This window comes from Sus scrofa, chromosome 14 (assembly GCF_000003025.6).
Source record: "Sus scrofa isolate TJ Tabasco breed Duroc chromosome 14, Sscrofa11.1, whole genome shotgun sequence".
Classification (NCBI taxonomy): domain Eukaryota; kingdom Metazoa; phylum Chordata; class Mammalia; order Artiodactyla; family Suidae; genus Sus; species Sus scrofa.
Window position 1 is genome coordinate 130,134,641 of NC_010456.5, and position 22,478 is coordinate 130,157,118.

The following is a 22,478-nucleotide window of genomic DNA, read 5'->3' on the forward strand; positions in this document are numbered from 1 at the left end:
GTGTTGCTGAATTCTCTCAGCTTTTGCTTATCTGAGAAGGTTTTTATTTCTCCTTCAAATCTGAATGAGAGCCTTGCTGGGTAAAGTAATCTTGGTTGGAGGTTTTTTCCTTTCATCACGTTAAGTATATCATGCCACTCCCTTCTGGCCTGAAGAGTTTCAGCTGAAAAATCTGCCAATAACCTTACCGGGGTTCCCTTGTATGTTATTTGTTTATTTTACCTAGCTGTCTTTCATTTTGGTCAGTTTGATTAATATGTGTCTCAGTGTATTCTTCCTTGGATTTATTTTATATGGTACTTGTTGCTCTTCCTGGATTTGAGTGAGTGGTTCCTTTCCCATGTTAGGGAAGTTTTTGGCTATTATCTCTTGGAATATTTTTTTCTGTTCCCTTCTCTCTCTCTCCTCCTTATGGCACCCCTATAATATGGATGTTGGTGTGTTTAACATTGTCCCAGAGTTCACTGAGGCTCTCTTTATTTCTTTTTGATCTTTTTTCTCTTTTCTGTTCTGTATCTGTAATTTCCACTAATCTGTTCTCCACCTTGCTTATTTGTTCTTCTGCCTCCTGTATTCTGCTTTTAGCTGCTTCTAGTGAGTTTTTTATTTCAGTTATTGTATTTTGCATCTCTTAAGTTTGATATCTTATATCTCTTTGGTCAGTGTTTCCTGTAAGTTATCCATCTTTGCCTCCAGTTTATTTCCAATGTCTTGCATCATCTTCAGCATCAACAATCTAAAGTCTTTTTCCTGGAGGCTGAGAATCTCCTCACCACTTAGCAGATTTTCTGGTTTTTTTTCTTTCTCCCTCATCTGAGTTATAGTTCTTTGTCTTTTCATTTTTATAGGTTTATGGTGTGGTGATCTTTTTACGGATAATAGAGTTGTAGCCTCTCTTACTTCTGGTGTCTGCCCGCCTTGTGGCTGAAGTTGGTATGGGGGCTTTCTGTACCAAGGCTGCTGATAGGGGCTGATGCCTGTCCACTGGTAGGTGGAGCTGATTCCTATCCCTCTGGTGGGTGGGGCTTAGTCTCTGGATGGGATTAGAAGTAGCTGTGTTCCTGAGGAGTCTTTAGGTAGCCTGTTCACTGAGGGGCGAGGCTGTGATCCCACCTGGATTGTTGTTTGCCCTGGGACTTCTCAGCGCTGACTGATGGGTGGGGCCACATTTTCCCAAAATGGCCCCCTCCAGAGAAAGGCAGCTGCTGAATATTCCCGAGAGCTTTGCTTCCAATGTCCTTCCCTTACAACAAGCCACATTCACCCGTGTTTTCCCATGATGTCCTCCAAGAACTGCAGTCAGGTTTGACCCAGATTCCTATGGAGACTTTGCTTTGCCCTGGGACCCAGTCCTTGTGACAGTCTGTGTGTGCCTTTTAAGAATGGAGTCTCCATTTCCCCCAGTCCTGTGGAGCTCCTGCACACAAGCCCTACTGGCCTTCAATGCCACATGTTCCAGGGGCTCTTTCTCCCAGTGCCAGATCCCCACCCGTGACAGTTTGATGTAGGGCTCAGAGCTCCCACTCTTATAGGTGAGTCTCTGTGAACCTGTTAGTTTCCAGTCTGTGGAGCTTCTCTCCTGGGAGGTATGGAGTTGTTTATATTGCAAATTCACCCCTCCTACCTCTTGATGTGGCCTCTTCTTTTTCTTCTGGAGTAGGATATCTTTTTGAAGGTTTCTGGTCCATTTGGGTGAAGATTGCTCAGCCTTTAGTTGTGAATTTTGTTGTTTTTAGGAGAGAAGTTGAGCTCCAGTCCTTCTATTCTGCCATCTTAATCCCATCCTGACTAGTATCCATTAGGACATGGGTTCAATCACTGGCTTCACTCAGTGAAGGATCTGGCATTGCCGTGAGCTGTGATGTAGGTTGCAGATGCAGCTCGGATCCCGTGTTCTGTGGCTGCAGTGTAGGCCAGCAGCTATAGCTCTGATTTGCATTCTTCTTTCTTTGGGGGAATCTTAGTCATCAGCTGGAGTCAGGAGATCTCAGCCTGATCATGATGGTGGTCTTCTGGGTTATTGCCTAGACTAACAGTACCATAGAAGAAGATGAACAAAAGTCACAGGAATCTTCTCATCAGAAATCATGCAGGCAGAAGGACAATGGACTGACATCTTTGAAGTTCAGAGAAGCTGTCCCAAGTTACTTTAGGATGAGTGTCCAATAAGTATCTTGAGCTCCTAGAATCTTGGCCAGATGTTCAGGATGCTCAATGTCTGGACTCACTGAGGTTCAAGTTCTTCAAGCCTCTTCACAGAAAGAATTTGGCAAGAGACAAAGTGATAGGCAAGAAATAGGTTTATTAAGATAGGACACTTGTGAGAGATGCAAGCAGTCAGGCAAGGAGGCGCTGCCTCAAGAGCTTCTTTATGATGGAAACAAAGCCGTTTTTTTGGAAGATGTGCCTGTGTTTTGGAAGACTGCTTTGGCGAGCTCCTTCCATGAGCTGGATGTCCAGGACCAGCCTGGTGCTGCTGGGGATGCCATACTCATCTGTTGGGCTTAGGATTCTTATAACCTTGAAGGAAAAGATATTCAAAGTGTCCATATTCCTTGTGTTACGAGAGATGGAGGGTGGACGAAGGCTTAGGGTTCCCCACTTTGGGGAAAATTACTCTTTGATGCAACTGACTGTGCAAAAGAAGAAACTGCAAGCTGAGTCTGGAATGGGCCATGAGGCACCCTTTGTCCAAGGATGGCGACTCTGTGGAGGGTATGGGTGGCTGCAGAGATTTTCTCACTTGGTACAGGGATGTGACTGTGGAGGTTTTGTGTGGAGATTATGAGTACACCCCAGCAACCTGGCAGCTATCTTGGAGCTTAGGGAGAGGGGCCAATGAGGAGGCCTCATGAAATATTTGGTTCGGAGGGCTCTGATATGGTTCCTTGAACTTTGGTAACAGCTCTGCCTTTGTGGGTTCTGAGGCTATGCTCACAAATAGGGACTGGGTGGATTAAAGAGAGAGCTGAGCAAGGATGGCAAAGCAGGGAAGAGGCATCCAAGTCTGACAGGTGAGAAGCAGGGGCAGAGCGGAGCCGTGGGACCCTTGCATACTTCCTGAGTGTTCCCCGTTACACGCTGACAGAGGGGCTTTCGGTGGTGTAGGAGGGAGCTCAGTTTGTTATTATTGCTCAATAGAGGAAAAGTGGCCTCTAGATGGCTGTGAGACTTAGCTCCCAGATATTGTCACCCAGGACTCCCAGGTGACAAGAGGAAGGAGTCACTGGCTCTGCCTGAGGGAGGTGTCACTGATGAAATGCTGGTTCCGTTCCCAGAATGGGGAGTTTTCTGGCCAGACCCAGCTGGTTGTCTTTTACGGGAATATAGACCCGCGGGACGGAGTCTTCAGCCATTGAAGATTTGCAACCAAGGGAGTCAAGATCTGGCTCAAAAGCAATAAGAATAATGATGGAAAACTATGGAGAAGTCCTCCCCCTGCACTGGAGGTGTCTGTGCTGTGCACTGTCTGTGTGTTACTGGTACTGCTCCATGAGGCTGCTGCTGTCACCTTCCCACCCGGACAGCACCTGGGGCCCAGGAGAGGCCAGCGGTTGCCTGGCTGCGGAGTCGGGACTGTCTCACTTGGACCCTGAAGGCAAGTTCGGGTCAGAGGAGTTGACCTTGCTTAAATGCTCAAGATCTGGAAAAGTGACCTAAAAGCAGGAGGCTCCTTCTCCAAGCCTGGGGTGTCAGTCCATCCACATCTGAGAACCGAACTCCAGCCCCAGGACCCTCTGCTGGGACCCTCACGATTCCCGCCTTCTGTCTCCACCACTGACCAGCTGCTGGGGTATCTGCCTGGGCTGCACCCCGGTCAAGTAAAGGTGTCCCATGAGCGGGTGCATCCTCTGAGAAGAACCCCATAACACTCAGCTCAGCTAGCCTGAGTTCTGTCCCAGGCTTTGGAGCATAGCCCAGGTAAATGTTGCCTCTGAATAGAGAGTGATCCACTAAGGCTTTCTGCCTCCTGCATGAAAACGACCACCAATCCCAGTCTAGCTAAAGGAAATTATAAATGGGGTCCTATTGGTGGCTTTGTGAAAAAGACGCTAAAAAGTTGGCGGATCATGTCATACAGGAACTGATTTACACTTGGAATGCTTACTGCAAAATTAATGGACCTAGTTAAAAGAAATGTCCGTAAAATACAGACGACCACAGCCCCAGGGGTGGAGCTGGAAAGTGATCACCACTGCAGCAGTGTGTAATTTATTGAAGGCTCTAAGTTCACAAGACGCTTTGCAGAAGGTATAAAAGAGATGAGGTTCCTGGCCCCAAGGACTGCAAGCGTCACTAAGACGGATATTGTTGAGGAGTGAAGTTCAAATACATGACAACTTGTGATCGTTATCGGAACTACTTTAGGCAGAAAGGCTGAAAGACAGCTGTTTGCTTTCAGGAAGCATTTAAAGGAGATTGAGAATGATGATCTCGGAAGAAAGGCATAATATTAACTGAGAGTGAAAAGGAAACGAATGTTGTGTGTCTTGAATGTGTCTTGAATGCCTCAGAGACAAGGAGCCCTATTAAATGTCAAATTAAAAGACAAGCAATCAATGATAATAAATGCCTGCATCTATTAAAATGCAGCAGAAGTCTGCCATGGGCTTGGGGACGCATGGATCGTTTCTATTCTATTGATCCTGTTACCTTGGAATCTCTTCTCTGGGGCAAAAGGCTTCACATTTGGAAAGGTTGTGGTTAGACATTTAGGTGAACTTCCTGACACGAGGTAAGACTTTGACACGTGAAAATCAACAGTGCTTCACATACACCCCCAACCCTGAACACACACACACGTAGAAGTGAGCTGTTGTACTCAAACACTCCCCTCCTGCTCCTCCTCAACTCCCCACCATCTCCTTCCCAGAAGCTTTAAAAAATGAACTGACACTTGGTCACACGTCATCTGATAGATGTGACACATCTCTAAATTGTACTGCAAAACCTCAAAATGTATTAGTTGTGCTTACCATCCCCCACGTAAATCCAAGTTTGACAGCTGCAGTTTCCCAGCAAATTATTATTCCAAAGCACGGGCTGGGCTGATAGCCTATGACTTTCCTCCAGCTGAGATCTCCAGTATCTCCAAAAAAGGACAAAGGAAAGCTCACTTCTCGGTGCTCATCTGCTTTGGGCAAATGCACATTAACATTCTGGGCACAGGGTTCCACGCGTTGCTCGTGTCCTGCCGTGTTGAACTTTGTACCCACAAGTGAGCCTGTGAAACCGGCATCATTACTGTCTCAACAGCTCTGTGTTGAAATGGTTGGAAAGGAAAAGGTGCTGGCCTGGCAGTCCCCGTGCATCTCCCTTCCTCATGCACGCACCCTGCCTCTGATGCCTGGAGGAGCAGTGCCTGCGTCCTCCTGTCCGTCCAGAAGGCACTTCAGACTGTGCAAGTCCCCCGTGGTGGGGGGCTGAGTGGGCACTGGTCAGGGTGATTCTGGTTGTCTTCCCTCCCCTCTCTCCTTCCTCGCTTCCCTTTCTCCCTGTTTCTCTCCCCTGTTTCCTTCTTTTTCAGATTGTACAGTTTGAGGGGTATGGCCTCTGGAAGTTGGTTGTGGTCCCAGGACGCCCCTGAATCAGGCTTTAGCCCCCTGTGCTTCCTTCACGTATTTCCAGAGGGCACTGGAGCACAGTGGTGGAAAACATGTAGAGTGTGGTTCATGTGTCTGCTGGACGGGGGTAAGGGATGCCCAGATAGCTGTGAAACACGCCCAGACAGGGTGTGTCTGTGAGGGGGCTTCTGGAAGAGATAAGCGTTTGAATTGGTGGATGGAGACAGCAGGTGGTCCTCGCCCATGCGCATCATCCAGTCTACTCAGGCCCCCATAGAACAAAGAGGTGGGAGAAAGGTGACCTCACTCTCCATCTGCTCCTGCCCTTGGACATCAGTGCTCCTAGTTCTCAGGCCTTTGGACTGGAACTGAATTATACTATAGCTCCAGCTTCCTGGTTCTCCACTTTGCTGATGGCAGGTCGTGGGACCCCTTGGCGTCTATAACCATGTGAACCAGTTCCTATAATAAATCTTCAAATAGATTGGTTCTCTTTTTCTAGATCCTTCACGCTCTTTTCTTTTTTCTTTTTGGACTGTGTCCACAGCATGCGGGGGTTCCTGGGCCAGGGATCAAACCTGAGCCACAGCAGTGACAATGTCAGGTCCTTAACCTGCTGCGCCACCAGGGAACTCTGCTTTTCTAGAGAACCCTGACTAATATACCCTGCTAACAACTTGCTTGTTAACTGGCCCTTGGACCGAGACCCAGTGGAGATATCCTTAGTAAGATGGGTTTGGCCACATGGAGAATCTTTGTTTCCTAAACCTAAGCTGCTTCAGAGGAAAGCCAGCTCCTGGGGGACTTGAGCCCAGAGAGAATGAAATGGCAGGAGAGCCCTGTTTGGTCCCAAGGCCGACATGGTCTGACTGCTGTGCGGCCAGCGCACATGGACCCTTCAGCTCGGACAAGGGAGAGGTGAGACCTTTGACCCGCAGCTCCAAGTTAAGTGTGGCATTGGTCTTGCCCTGAAGGCCAAGCATGTGGCTTAACAGAGTCTCCTCTCCACCTGGGGCTGATGGGATGGAGTGTGATGGCGAACCCTTGCGTTTCTCTCACTAAAGGCCGCTAAAAAGCACCCACCTGTCTCATGTCTTTCAGCACAATATCTTCCCTCTTTTGAGGATCTCTGTCCTTCCATCGTGCAGGAAGGCGATGAAGTGTGAATTTACACAAATCCCACAAAAATTTGAATAGTGTGTATTTTAGTTATTGAATGACCTATGATTAGCTATTAAAGTCAAAATGTTTCTAACAAAATAAGGAGTTTGTTAAATACAAGGCTCCGTTTTTCTTTTGACATGAAAAGCAATTTCACTGGCCACATAATGTTCTACTCTGAAAGTAAAATTGCTTTGCCAGGATTGCTGTAAACAGACAATTGTACACAGCTTCATTTTCTAAAAGGTGCAAATCAAATCTGTTTTATATAATTAATGAGTGCTCACCTTATTTCTTTGAATTTCCACCAGTTCTGCCTTTGTGAAACTTCAAGGGTGAATTAATGGTTAGAAACCAGGGGTCTTTTTCCCTTCTTGCTTCCTCCCCATTTCTCGCCTCCAGCCAGGCAGCGCCCATCCAACCCTGAGACCTGGGCCAGAGCAGGTCCTGCAAAGCCCGCAGAGCCCTCCCCCACCAAGAGGCCCAACCCCTCAGCCCTTGTTGACTGTATGAGTTTCCTATCACTGCTGTAACAAATAACCACAAGCCAGGTGGCTTAAAACAACACACATTTAGTGTATCACGGTTCTGTAGGTCACAAGTCCCACATGGGTTTCACAGGGCCAAGATCAGTGGGTCAGCAGGGCTGCCTTCATTTCAGAGGCTCTAAGAAAGAATCTGCTTTTTGTCTTTCCAACTTCTAGAGGCTCCCCACGTTTCCCTTCTTCCATCTTCAGAGCCAGCAGCAGGAGGTCAAGTCCTGCTCACACTGCATCTCTCTCTCTCTCTTCTTCCACTAAAAGAAGGATGTGATTAGATGGGTCCCACCCAGACAATCCAGGATAAACCTCCTTGATCTCAAAGTCAGCAGACTTTCTGCATCAGCAACCTTAATCACCCTTTGCCATGAAAGGTAACATATTCACAGGTCCTGAGACAAGGACGAGGACATCTTTGGGGGGACCATTCTTTTGCCCCTCACTCCAACCCAGGCCTGCCTAGGTTTAGTTTTGAGTTACCTGTGTCCTCCATGCTGCTCAGTCTTAACTGTGCTGGCCTCCCAGATTCTTTGCTTCTCAGATGTAGGTCAGCTTCTCTTCCTGCCAGGAGAATTCTCTCAGTTGAAGCAAGAGTAGTTAAAGCCTGGGGAAGCAGAGTGAACTTGAACAGAGCCCTGAGACTGGAGGGAAAAGTACGAGGTGGCTCGAGGCCATGGTGGAGGGAGTGGGAGTGGGGCATGGACAGACCTGGGCTCATGCAAAGCACCTGGGGAATCTTGCAGTGCCAAGAGCATCTGCTGAGTAATGATGCTTTCACCGTGCTGGCCCCAACTCAGCAGTGTGAGCCTACCCATCTGTTCCCACAGACCCACACCTCAGTGTGTGCAAATTGTTGAAAAGGCACAGCAAACGCTGGGACTATAAAGTATAGCCTGACAGCAGTTTAACCCAGGAGAATAATTTACTTAACTCCAGATGACTCGAGGCTGGGTGTTCACCTTTCCCACTTACAGGAAAATCTATTCTTGGCTGAAATTGATGTTTGATTTTTCCGTCTATGCTCTTACATTCCTGTAGGTGATAAATAGTCTTTTGGCAAATACTGAATCTCTGAAATCCTGCTGACTGTGGCCTGATCTTGCCTGTTGATGAGACTCTCCACAGCAGAGATTGATACGGCTTGTTTACAGTAGGGTTAAGCAATTGATTTTAATTAAATCCTTTTTAGAAATCAGCAGAAAGTGGCCATTTTGGGCCCCTCCATTCTCAGGACATTAATCAACTCGTTAAGTAATTTCTTCCAATTTATGGGCCCCAATTAGCCTCTCCCTGGAGACACGGAGAATTAAGTAAGACATACTCTTCATTTCCAATATCCTTGAGTCATTAATTTTGAATCCTCACATCCAAAGTTCAGGGAAATTACTCAATAAGACTTTAGACCATTTTCCAGTTTTTTTTTTTTGTTGTTGTTGTTTTCTTTTGTTTTTCTTCTTTTAAATTATAGCTGATTTATAACGTAATGGCAATTTCTGCTATACAGCAAAATAACTCAGTCATGTATATATATGTGTGTGTGTGTATATATATATACACACACAGACACATGCATCTTTTTTTTGGTATTATTTTCCATCCTGGTCTATCCCAGGAGTTTGCACATAGTTCCCCGTGCTATGCAGTAGGTCCTCGTGCTTATCCATATTCTAAATGTAATAGTTTGCATCTACTAACCCTCAACTCCCAGTCCATCCCACTCCCTCTCCCCTACTCCCTTGGCACCCACATGTCTGTTCTCTGTGGCTATGAAGCTCTCTCTCTTTTGTAAATAGGTTCATTTGTGCCAAATTTAGATCCCACATATAAGTGATATATGGTATTTGTCATTCTCTTTTTAACTCATTTCACTTAGTATGAGAATCTCTAGTTGCTTCCATATTGCTGCAAATGGCATTATTTCATTCTTCTTTATGGCTGAATAGTATTCCATTGTATATATGTGACATATCTTCTTAACCCATTTATCTGGTAATGGACATTTAAGTTATTTCCATGTCTTGGCTATTGGGTTTTCATTTTGCATTTTGCATGTCAATAATTGGCTTACAGTTTTACAGTTAGTGGGTGAAAGTGCTTTGTTGGAAAGGGCCATGGAGAGCTCCTGCTCATCCTGCCTCCCCCGCTGCTGGCGTTCTCTCTCTGATGGCTTCTCTACGTCAGTGAGCTTCATGGCATAAGAGCGCCATGGAAAGCTTGTTACAACAGTGTCCTGGACCCTGATTCTAAGTCAGTGGGTCAAGGTTTGGCTTGAGAATTTGTATTTTTTTTAAATTATTTTTGAAGAAAAATTGTGTATATTTAATGAGTACTGTATGATATATGTATATGTAGTGAGATGATTACTACAAGAAGCTGATTAATGTTATCCGTCTCTGCACACTGTTAATCTTTCTTTTTTTACTTTTTTTTTTTTTAGTTGCAAGCCTTTCTAGCATTCCACACAGTGTTATTAACTATAGTTATCATGCTGTACTTAGATTCCTAGACTTAATCATCCCAAACAACTTCAACTTGGTACCGTTTGACCAGCATCTCATTTCTCCCACCTCCCTTGTTTTTGGTAACCACCATTCTACTCTCTGCTTCTATGTATTTGACTTTTAGGGGGCATCATGCAGGATTTTTTTTTTCTTCTTTTCTGTACCTGGCTTATTTTACTCAACACGATGTCCTCCAAGTTCATCCATGTTGTTGCAAATGGCCGTATCTTCTTTTGCAAGGCTGAGTAATATTCCAGAGTTTATATAAAGCACAATTTCTTTATTCATTTATCCATCCACAGGCATTAGGTTGTTTCCCTCTCTTGGCTACTGTGAATAGTCTGCAGTGTCAGGGGAGTGAAGACTTCTCTTCGAGGTACCTATTTTACTACCGTGAGAATTTGCATCTCTAACAAACTCTCACGTGATACCAGTGCTGCTGGCTTGAGGACCACACTCTTGATAACGATGCTTTGGACAGTGTGCAAGGAGAAGCTTCAATGGGCCACGGGAAGTAGGGCAAGGTAATTCTGTGTCACTAATTTTCATCTCACAAACAGTTCACTAACTGGCTCTTTCTGGGGGACTCCATACAGTAACACAAGACACTTTGTTCCAAAGAAGGTGGGGAAGGAGAAATGGAGGTGAGATGAAAAACAAAAGAAACAGATAAACTTCATCTAATTCTTAACTTCGCTAGGCCAGTTTTCTCTCTTTATAATAGTCTACAGGAGGAGTGTCTGGGATTCCTTCTGGTTACTTCTTGGAGGGTTTTGTTTGTTTGTGTGTTTTGCTTTTTTGCTATTTTAGGGCCACACCTGCAGCATAGGGAGGTTTCCAGGCTAGCGGTCAAATCGAAGCTAGGGCTGCCGGCGTAAACCACAGCCACAGCAACTCGGGATCTAAACTGTGTCTGTGACCTACACCACAGCTCATGGCAACACCGGCTTCCTGACCCACTGAGTGAGGCCAGGGATTGAACCTGCATCCTCATGGCTACTAGTCGGATTCGTTTCTGCTGCACCATGATGGGAACTCCTTGAAATTTCTTTATAAAGTAAAAAATGCCACAAATACTGCATCTTCACCATTGCCCAGAGCTTTCTTGTTAATTCAAATTCATTTAAATTTATCTCTGTGTGTTGCTTTTCTTCTCTGTACTTTTTCAGTGAGTATACTTTGGGGAAGAAATAGAATTTCATTTGAAAATATAGCTACCTTAAAAAGTTGCCTCTGAGGTAGGTAAAATTATAGTTGGTATAATTTTCAGAAGTGCCTAAAAATTCATCCTATCATCAGTTGATTGAACAAGGAAACCCCTCCAAGTCTGAAATCTCCAGCCTGAACTTCGTTTCTTATAGAACTTTGGAAGCTGGTATTGTTTTGCCATGTTTGTAAAGGAGCACTGATTTTGAGGAAAGGAAGCTTTTTCTAAGGTTTAATATTAATGATAATCACCAATGAATATGCACAATATGCTGATGCAAACTTTAAGCAGAATAGAATTCTGATTTTTTAATACACTTAAAAATATGATTTATAGGTGAATTTTTAAGGAGGCAAACATTTTTGAACATTCTGTTTGCTTTATAAAATATTTCACCAAGGCTTTTCCCTAAGTAGAAAAATCCCTGTCTATAACTTAACATCTAATTTACTTTAAAAAAAAATTCGAGTAATAGTATTTTTAGAACAAACTCATTGTGTAGAATGAGGGGGTGCCGGGCAATCTGAGAGGTGAGGTAAAGAGAAAATCCTAATTATGAATCTGTCGAGGAGTCAAGGTTTCAAACTTTTCACTTCTGTTGGCCTTGGATAAACACTGTCCTTTCTCACCTGAAGGAGGAGAGTTTAAAGGTAAACAAGAGGTAAAAGTGTGGAACAAAGGCCCAGGGCCTACTCAATGGATAGATTCAGAAAGTGCTTGAAAAATTTGCAGACAATTTGGGGACATGATAAAAGAGTAAACCAGGAAACAAAGAGGAGGAAGGCATTTACACAAGCCTCCATCAGCTTCAGAACCTGCTGCCAAGGACTATTATAGCACAAAGAGGCCCGTGCTATGTGTTATGGCACAGATCTCTTGACTTTGAAGCCTGATTTTAGTTTTCTCTCCATATAGTCTTTTAATAGTCCTAGTTTAAGTATAATTCCAGATTTTTTAAAGCCTCTTCTGCAAGGCTTCATATAAATGCAGGTAGACCTGGGCCCTGAAGGAGAACCAAGCAGGATTCTTTCGTTCAGATAATGACTTCCTCTGTTTCCTACTGGTTCACTTCAAAGTTGGTTTATTCTTCCTTTCCCCACCCCCACCTTTTAAAATTTTTTAAATGAAAAAAAAAATTTTTAAAGCAGCCCTATCTGGAGCAGGAGGCTTCTTCTGCTCTCCAAATACGGATTGGCTGTGAGATGATTCCTTTTAGAACGTTAAATGCTCACTGATCCCTTTCTTTTTGGTTCTCAAGAAATTCGTGATGGCTGCCCACATGTTTGGGGACCGAGTGTTTTTTGACTCATGGCAGGATGAAAGAAAAGCTGTTATCCGTGCTTGATTCATTTCACGGCCTGGCAAGGCCACAGGTGCCTCACTTCAGTATTGCTAATTCACATCACACCGCAAAGGAGCAGACTGAGTGTCAGTCCCGCTTATTAAAGAGAAACACGAGCATTCCCAAAGCCAGTGTGCTGGCTTTCCAGACTCTCAGGAAGCAGGGGAGGCTGGCTCTGGCACTCTCAGGCCTGCCTTTATTTCCTATGGTTTTACCTTAAATACACTTCTCCTCTCTCTTCCTTCAGTGGTGGGCTCCTATGGAGCTTCAGTAGTGCTTTCAAGGCTCATTTCACAGAGAACTTTCTCTAAGGAGACTCAGCAGTTCATCCGAGCACAGTTTAGTGCTCTGTGATCTGGATCACCCTGAAATTTTGACATAAGACCTTTAGTGCAACGGGGGCCTCTTTGTTTTACATTATTCGTGTTTGTGTGTTTCTAGCTCCTACCCAGCACGGAGCTAGGCACGTGGTTATTTATACAATAAACGTTATTGATCACGCCCCATTCAGCCATGTTCAACACCCATAGCAGGAGTCTCACCCCACCCCTTCAACCTGGCCAAGGTCGATAGTCTAGAGGCACAAGTACACAAGTTAAGGCAAAGTTCCATTCTCTTAAAAAAAAAAAAAACCCAAAAAACAAGCAAACAAAACAACAAAAAAAATGTAAGACAGGAGGACAGAAGTGTCTGGAGTTAGACCTGGATTAAATTCCCAAGTCTTCTTTTAGCTGTGTCGGTTTGGACAACACACATTTCTCCTGCTTAAGGCTGTTTCCTCATTTACAGAATGAGATAGAAATAGCATCCACCTGAGCTTAATGTGAGGCTTAGATGAGAAAATGCACATTGGTCTAGTGACTGGGCTTGGTTAGTGGGGGCCGTTCTTAGCATGGGAGCCACAGAGCTTGGGTGCTTACCCAACTTAAAATCTCTCTGCAGGATACACACGCACCCCACACATCGCTCCTTTTGGTAATGTATAGCTGAAACCATTTTGCTTTTATGCTCAGATTACTTTCAACTAATTTGCTTTTAACTTAGTCCTAAAAATGTTCGTTAAGAATCACGTAAGTCTGTCCTCCTAATGTATACAGGGTCCTACTACTGATAATTTGGGGCTACTGACGTCCTCTGGGGATAATGCTCTGTTCCCAGGGCCTGGTCAGGGAGCAGATTCTCTTGGCTCTGTCCTGGGGCTCAGATGGGCTTGTGATTTCAGCCATCTGTGGCCTTAAGGGAAAATGGCAGGGTCATGGTGGATGTATCACTGACACTGAAAGAAAAAACAAAGCCACAACAATGACATGATGGAGTAAAAGTCAGCCAGAACACAGCAGTGGCAGCATCCTCGGCAACACAATTCAGCATCAAGGGTGTGCTTCTTCAGTGGGGGTGAGGACCACTCCTCTCTGTATAAAAGTCTACCGTCATAGACTGCTAGACTGTGAGAACTCTAGCACTTGAAAGAAAATCTGCTGTCTTCAGGACCACCCTCCCACTCCATTTTACAGGAAATAAAACTGAGACCTAGAGAGGAATGCAAACAGACCCCCTCGTGAGTTAGAGGGAGAAACAGGGATGGGGGCTCTGATCTCGGGACTCCCCTGGTCATTGTTTTTCCATGGAATTTAAGTCTCTTCGGCCTAAAAGAAAATCATTTCGAGCTTTCCCACAAACCTGGGTTTCCATGAATACCAAAAGCGAAGAGAAGAGAGATCAGGCTAGGATGGCATTTCCTTCCTTTACTAAACTCTCTCTCCCTTGCTTTCTCCTCCTCTCGGGTCTCCTTCTGCCTTGTGTTCTGGTTCGAGTAGGAGAAACGCCACATCTGCTCTCTGGGCGCTTTATCTCCCCTTGTAGACTCAACAGCCTGGCAGGGCTTCTGTCTCTTCTGTGCCCACAGCCACTTACCCACACTGCTCTTCCCAAATATTAGCTATAAGAGTGACTGAAAAAAAAATGTAAATATACATTCCCCTTACCTTGTTTTTACAACACCTCATCTGCCTTACTTTAGTGTTGCTCTCATATCCTATGCGACTTGAATACAGATCTATTATTTTATGTCATAATGCCTTTTAAAACTAGCGCTGCAATCTTATGCTCCTCTGGAGATTCGAAGAAAGTTATGGTACCCCTGGATTAAGTATGCGTGATAAGTGTCATTAGCTTTTTATGATTGCAGATATTCTTTAAAATGTTTCTTTTCCCTCAAAACCAAATTCATGGAGGGATTCTCTGCTTTTCATTTGTGTTAAGATCTTTATTAATGTTTGGATCCTGTTTGAAGTTAGGAGTATTACAGCACCAGCGGCTAAAAACCGGAGTCAGACCGACTCTGTTCCGATGCCTGCCCAGCCTCTTACTGTTTGTACGATCTTGGGAAGCTCTTTAATCTCCACCAGCTTTAATTTCTTCATCAGTAAAATAGGACCTACCCCATGGAATGATGTGAGAATTAAGTGAATTAAAGATGTAAGGTAGTTGACTAGGATTTGTTACTTAGTAAATGTGCAATAAGCATTAACTGTGAAGATTAGTCACCAAATAATTGCAGGCCGGTGAATATGAAGATCAAAAAAGAAAAAGAGAGATGCTGAGTAGAAAACGTATTCCTGAACAATTGTCTTAGAGATTTCCAGCAGTCTGAGAAATGATTTCCATCCCTGTCCTGGCTCTAAATCCTGTCAAGACACGTAGAACTTTGTGTCCAAGGATTCCTTGTCTGGTTCTGGATCAGGCTGGCCATAGAGGATTTTGTACAGGATTTAGGGGCAGATGCGAAGTGCCAGCTTTTGCCCTCTGAAGGTCAGCAGAGCAGGCACCTGGTGGCCCTCCACCTTGTTGCCGACTCCCATACTGTCACAGGACAGCAGGTGAGCCCTCAGCTCCCCCCGCCCGCTTCCCCCAAACCTCCTCCCCAGCTTCTCCAGGTCCTGGGGCAGGTGTGTGTGCAACTCTGTGGCAGGGGCTACCAGACTCTTCTGCCAGTCACCACATCTTCAAGGTTGATGTGGTGAGAGATGGACATGCGTTCTGGTTGTGCTGCGGTTTCCAGTTTGTCCTTGTGTGTTTTAGATCATCTCTGAAGGCTTCACTATATCCTCTCTCTCTCCTCATGCCCAGCTTTTCTTCCCGACTTACACCCGGAAGAGTCAGAGACCACAGACCCTTCAGATGTAAAGTCAACAGCCTCTTAAGTACTTTTTCACCTGCTCCCACGGTTTTATCAGTGACCAAATAGTTGTTGACACTGAATATTTAGTGAAAATATGGGGCATAATGGTTTGATTGGTTGTTTCTAAGGCACTGGATAACTTGCAGGAAGTGGTTCTTTATCACGGGTGTCGACAAGTGCTACTGGGTAACACCAAATGCTTTATGACAGGCCTTCGAAAGGCCATGTGACCTGAGCCACCTGTCATGAACTGGACATTGCCCTCTAAGTCGTAAGGTTGGGTGGACATAGCAGCAGTCCATCATCCAGTGTAAGGAGTAAATTTGAGATTGTGCTTGAGCAAATAAAGTGTGTCGGTAGACTCATGTTCATAGAATTCACTGATTTGACTGTATCCACATCATCCTGATGGACAATGAATTGCCTTTTTGAAGATCCACTTTTACAGAGCCAGTTGGGTGAAAATACCTTGTAGGGTTGGGATCACACGCTCTAAATCAAGAGTCCGTATATGCTGCTGTTTTCCGCATAACGTTCATGGTGCTGGGAATCACAGGGTGACTATGGAAGCGGCCCCTCACTGTTACTCCTAAGCAGCCAAGACTGAATTTTGCTTTCCATCTCTGAGGCTTTGGGTCTACTGGTCTAGAGATCTCAGTTCCCAAGGGACAAGTGCTTCCACCAGGAGACACAACAACAGTTCACTTAAATGGGAACTTGAGGCTGCCAGCCAGCCACTGTAAGCTCATCGTGCCAGTGAGTCAACAGGCAAAGAAGGGAGTTTCTGTGCTGGCTGGGATCAGCGAACCTGTCTATCAAGGATTCCTTCTATGCGGTAGAGATAAGGAGTACCTCCCAGCACCTCTTAGAACCACTGGGTCCTGTGGTAAAAGTCAGTGGAAAGCCACAGTGATATAAGTCATCCAGGACTTCCAGTAGCCCAGACCCTTCCGAATCAAAGGTTTGAGTCGCCTCTCCAGTCAAGGAATCATGACTTGCTGAAGGCAAAAGGTGTCAAGAGTGGACAGTGAAAGAACGTTATACCAGCTCTTACCATGCGATCAGTTGCAGAAATAAGTTGCAGAAGCTGTAATAGTTATGAGCATTTTTATTTATTTGGATAAGCCAGTATTTGTGTCTATATTCATTATTTCCTACCTTTCCTTCCCATTCCCAACCATCTTATATTAGATTGTTAAAAGCCGTTAACTTTGTATCTCAGTATTTGTTACAAGATATCAAAAGGGGAGTGTGACTCAGCTAGAAGATGAAGGAACATGACTCAAAGATGAAGGAGTTCTGTATCCTCCGTTTGGAAGTGTGCTTTCAGTTGTTCGAGGTAGAAGTGCGTGGAGTGAATGGTGTGAGATGGAATGTGTGATTTTGCAGTCATCTTTATTTGTACGTTAAGTAGGTTTAAAAGAGATGGGTATGGATATACCCATTTGACCAGGGTTGGACAGTGGTGGCTTTAGACTCTACTAGCTTAACTAAGTTAAAATACGATTAACCTTTCAAGAAATGAAATGAAATTGTTAAACATTAAGCTGCTACAGATAGCTTTTGCAAGTAGACAAAATTTAAAGGAAGAAATGTAACTTTAACATCACCTGTATTTTGCTGGAGTTCCAAACATTTGGAAAAAGAATTTAAAAAATCTCAGTTCTGATTAGTAAGTGCTGAGAAGATGAAATGAAACCTGGCCAGCAAAGTTTTGACAAAGGAAATTGGCTTCACTGGGTTATGGATTGAATGGGGAATTGTTTCAGAAGTCATCGAGGAACAAATGCAGTAAATCTGATTCCCTATGGTCAGAAGGCTGAACTGAGAACAGTGATTGGGAGCAAAGTCAGGACTGTGACTGAAAGTGCAAGTCCAACAAGGACCATGAAACAGAGGCTCAGAGTGAGAGAGGTGTGAATTGAACTCCTTTCTTCTTGGCTGGTTGGGCCTTCTTGCATCTATTCGGAGAACTCTTAGTAGTCTTATTGATCCTCTCTCTTAATGATGAAAGTCAAAAGAAGGTGAATGAATCTTCAACACATGGTGTTGGGACAACCGTATTTCCTAATGATTTCGAAGAGGCAGCAGTGAGTGACGACTTGAAGCGAGATCCTAATCTTCTGCTCAGGAATTGAACCTGCGCAGCCTGGGTGAAAACCAGGAATCCCAGCCACTAGACCAGCTAGAAACTAGAAGCAGAATTGCCCTGATTCTTGCCCCCCACTCCCCCATTGAAAGCAAGAATGTTTCAAGCAGGCAAAGATGGTAAAAACAGGTATAAAGTTGATTGTTAGAGTCACGGTACAACATGTGAGAGAGCACATGGAGAAGCATTAATTTATTTAAGTTAGAAGCAAAGAATTAATACACACCCTAAAGAGGAGTGTGGGTGCAGTTGTCCCGCTGAGCAAGGAGCACTCCAGAGAGGAGATTTAATCACTTATATAGGACAGTATCTTTTAGGTCTTTGCTTGTCTTTGCCCAGTTAGCTTCTATCTCTCACACCTGACTGGCCACAGGGCCCTCCCCGATATGCGTGCACATCTTTTGGTCGAGATAGATTCCAGATCAAAAGGTTCTGGGACGGTATCAAGACTTGCTATGACCTGGTGCCCCCTCCCTTTCTGACCCCTAGGAGTCTCAACTGCACATGTGTAATTGGGAAGGTCTCCTTGACCCCAGGAGTGATTGAAGTGGAAATCTTATCTTTTCACTCCAGCAGAGCCCCACTCCTGCAATTAACTTTCCCCTTGACGTGTCAAAGAGAAGCAGGGCCCAATTTACTCAGCCCGACCAGTCTCAGCTGTTCTTCAGCCCAGGGACCCATCTACCTCCTGCCTTACTAATTCAGAAGAATGAAGTTGGAACTTTATCTTGTACCATATACAAAAATTAACTCAGAAATGAATTAAAGACTTAACGTGTAAGACCTAAAATCATAAAACTACAGGAAAATATAGGGAGAGGCTTCATGACACCGAACTTAGCAATGATGTCTTGGATGACATCATAGGTGACAAAAGCAAAAATAGGCAGAAGGGACTACATCAGACTGAAAAACCTTTGTGCATTAAAGGATGCCAATCACCAGTGAAAAGACAACCGATGGAGTAGAAGGAAATATTTGCAAACCACATATCTGATTAAGGGTTAATATCCAGAATATATAAAGCATTCTTGCAACTTCACAAAAAAATCAAATAACCCAATTAAAACAGATGTTTAATATGGAATAGACATTTCTCCAAAGATGATATACAAATGGCCAATAAGCATGTGAAGAGATGTTCAACATTACTAATCATCAGAAAAATGCAAATTGAAGTCACATGGGATATCACCTCACACCCATCAGAATGGTTCCTATTAAAAACAAAACAAAACAAAACAGGAAATAACTGGGTAAGGTTGTGGAGTAACTGGAACCCTTGTACACTGTTGGTGGGAATGCATAATGGTGTAGTCACCATGAAAACAGTGTGGAGCTACCTCAAAAAATTAAAAATAGAACTGTTTATGATCCAGCAATCCTCCTCCTAGGTATATACCAAAAAATTGAAAGCAGGGTCTCAGATGGTTGTGCACCCATGTTCATAGCAGCCGTGTTTGCAACAGTCAAGAGGTGGAAGTGAATACTGTGTGGCACAGATGAACGGACCAACGAAATATGGAGCATTCATAGAATGAAATAGGATCCAGCCTTAAGGAAGGAAATAGTGTCACAAGGTACAAAATGGACAAAGCTTGAGGATATTATGCTAAGTGAAACAAAGCAGCTGCAAAAAGACAAATACCGTATGATTCCAGTTAAGTATCTAAAATAGTGAAATTCATAGAAACAGTAGAATGATGGTGCCCAGGGGCTGGGGGGAGGGGAAAAAGGAGAATTGTTTAACGGGTAGAGATGTTCAGTTTTGCAGCATGAAAACGTTCCATATTTGTTTCACAACAGTATGAATATGCTTAACACTAATGGTCTGTGCCCTTAAAAATGGTTAGGATAATTCTGTGCTATGTGTTGTGTGTGTGTGTGTTTTTTTTTTTTTTTTTTTTTTTTAACCTGAATTTAAAAAAAGCAAAATGAAACAACACTGTGAAAGATAGTATTCCCTGGACTTTTTTCCCCTCTGCCATGTTTCCTACAAAAAAAGTTTTACAAGTCTTCCTTCTGGTAAGCCTCAGGGAAACTTGGTCAGAAATGCAACAATTCATATGCAAAACACTTCCTCTGGGGCATTTCACCTTCCTGCTCCAGCTGTTGCTTATCTTGGAGGGGCTGTTTACCAGGTACCATCTGCTGGCTCCCAGAGCCCTTTTGTCATCTGTGCTCTAAGGTGTCACCACCTCAAAGTGAACTAAAAGTAGGTGTCACTTCTTTGTACTGAGGCCAGGAAATAGCTAAACCCCAGTACTTCCCAATGATCAAAGCGTGTCAAGATACTTTGATTCATATAAGACCTCATGATCTCACCCCCCATCACGCTGAATAGACCCCATGAGCATGAGTTAACAGCCCTCTGTAATCCAAATTTGAAAAATGATCAAATGATGAGTGCATAAGTAAAATGGCCTCACTTGGTGTAACTGGCATCTTTACCAAGACGTCATGTCTGGAAGCCGCTACCTGAATACACCTAAGGATAAGAAATTATCCTCTGTATTCTCTTTCATTTATTTAATAAACTAAAATAGTGCTTGCTATGAATGGGCTTTCTATTTTATAAATACTAGTTCATTTAATCTTCATAACAATCCTCTGAGTTAAGTACTACTATCATTGTATTTTACAGAGGAGGAAATCGAAGTCCAAAGAAGTTAAATTTTTGCCCCAGGTCATTTAGCTAGTGAGTGGTGAATCTGGATTCAAACCCAGGCAATCTCATTCCCGAATCCATGTTCCGTAGGTGAGGCGAAAAGAGCAGATCTCACGGAAAGCAAACATCAAGGAAACAGATATGCTTTAAAAAATAAATTACTGCTTCGGAATTAGTTTACTTTCATCTCTTTTCTTTACCAGGAAGGAAAGTATCATCCTCAGTGATGAGTGTTAAGTACTACTATACTTGTGGCTAGCATTGATTGCACTACTGTGTAGCAAGAATTGTGCTGTTTTCACCATGCATTTCTTTGCATAACTGTACTACAACTGCCGAGTTATTTATCTTTATCCCCATTTTGCACATTGTGAAACTGAGGCTCAGAAACAGAAAATAATTATCCCAAAGTCACACAGGAAGTATAAAGAATCAGGGTTGGAGCCAGATTTGCCTGTTTTTGGAGCCCATGCCACACACACACAAACCCTTAAAGAAATCGATGAAGAACTGGCAGTCCTGTGCTTTCACATATAGTCAATATATTTGTAAAAAATGAGGCTAAGTGTTGGAGAGGGGCCATTGGTCTCTACAGGGGGAACCAACTGGAATGGTGGCCCCATGAGACCTAAGCTCCACTCCCCTGACCAGCAAGTGTTAGGTATATATATATATAGTCTGGTGTCTGCAGTGGAAGAGGTGGGGTCACCACCTGCATCCATTTCATTTCACTCATTCATTGATCCATTCATTCGATGTTTTTGGAGCATTTGCCATGCTCTGTGCAAGGTATCGGACACCAGGAGCTCTCTGTAGCTTTCTTTGGAAAATTAAAGAGGCCAATGCAAAGTAAAAGGCTTCATATTGCTTGCCCATTGTTAAGTGCTCAGTAAATCTACCAATCCTAATTCCAAATGACACATGTTCTAGATCCCAAGTATTAGACACCAACTGGGACTGCAGGATGCACTCACAGCAGCTCCTCCAGGACGGATGCTATAATCATGTCCATTTCACAGGTGAGGAAACTGGGGCATGAAGAACCCAAGTCGCTTGCTCCGGGTTATACAGTTTAGTGGAGGATTCCCCCCTCCCCCACCACAGCTGATTGATCCGGGGGTGGAGATATGCTTCTCTGTGACACTAGGCCAGCAACTCCTTCTAGGAAACATAAACGTGCACAGAGATTTATGAATAGGGGAGGGCGATGGGGGTGAGCCACCTTGAACCCTGGCTGCTGTGTTTCCTGCAGTGCCCCAGTTCTGCCATTCCCAAGCCCAGGCAACTCAGCTCTGTAAACTTCCTACTTCCCTTCTGGAAACTCTTCCCTTTCGTTTTTCAAGTCGCCAGCATCAGATTCTTTATTTGCAACCACAGTAATCCTAATGAGTATACCTCTGTTGAATTAGGAATTTGGAGGATCAGCCTGGATGCTTATTTTTGGAAGAAGCTGCTGGAGTGACTCCCATGGTTGAGAAACACTGCCCCAAATGACTGAGAAACTGTATTGTAGTGGGGAGGGGGCAGAGCCCTCCCAGAACAAAGGGAAGGCAGCATGCAACACCAGCATCTGTGTGTGCCAGTGAGGTTCGACAACAAGATAGCATAACCTGCGTCCATGAGCGCCGGCCTATCTGTAACTGTCCACTCAGAAATTATAGAACACCTTATAAGGGGGACAAAGGAATCTAGATGTGGCAGGAAACCTAACGGGGTATATAAGGCGACGCCCTGCTGCATTTGGGACTCAGCCTTTGGAGATGAATCTGCTGAGCCAGTGCCGGCACAAATAAACACTGCTTCCTGGCAAAAAAAAGGCCTCCGTGTCCTGTCTCCCTGTATGTAAATTGTAAATCCTGCAACAGTACCTCAAGCCTATTTAAAGATTCTTAACTGCAATATGACATCTCTGAGTCTAACTAATTATTTGCAATGAAAATACATTGGTCCCACCGATAGAAGCAACCCTGAGTAGTTATGCTGCGAGCCACACGGGAAGTCTGGTCCCACTGATGAATGCTCTGCATCATGTATAGATATAATCTCATTTACATGACTCTGTTCTTGGAAGGAAATCAGTGGAATTTAGTTGGTTATGGCCTGTTTACCAAAGGTCATAGCCCGATCACCAGAGAGCAAAACAGGTTTCAATGACACTTATTTAGA

At 44.1% G+C, this 22,478-nt stretch overlaps 1 long non-coding RNA gene across 1 annotated transcript in view; it reads left to right on the forward strand.

Annotated features, from left to right (window-relative positions):
- Positions 1-22,225, forward strand: part of LOC110256781 — an 86,043-nt gene extending 63,818 nt beyond the window's left edge. The window contains exons 3-4 of the long non-coding RNA XR_002338763.1: positions 21,243-21,331; positions 21,722-22,225. This is a non-coding gene — a long non-coding RNA (uncharacterized LOC110256781). The remainder of the gene's footprint in view (positions 1-21,242; positions 21,332-21,721) is intronic.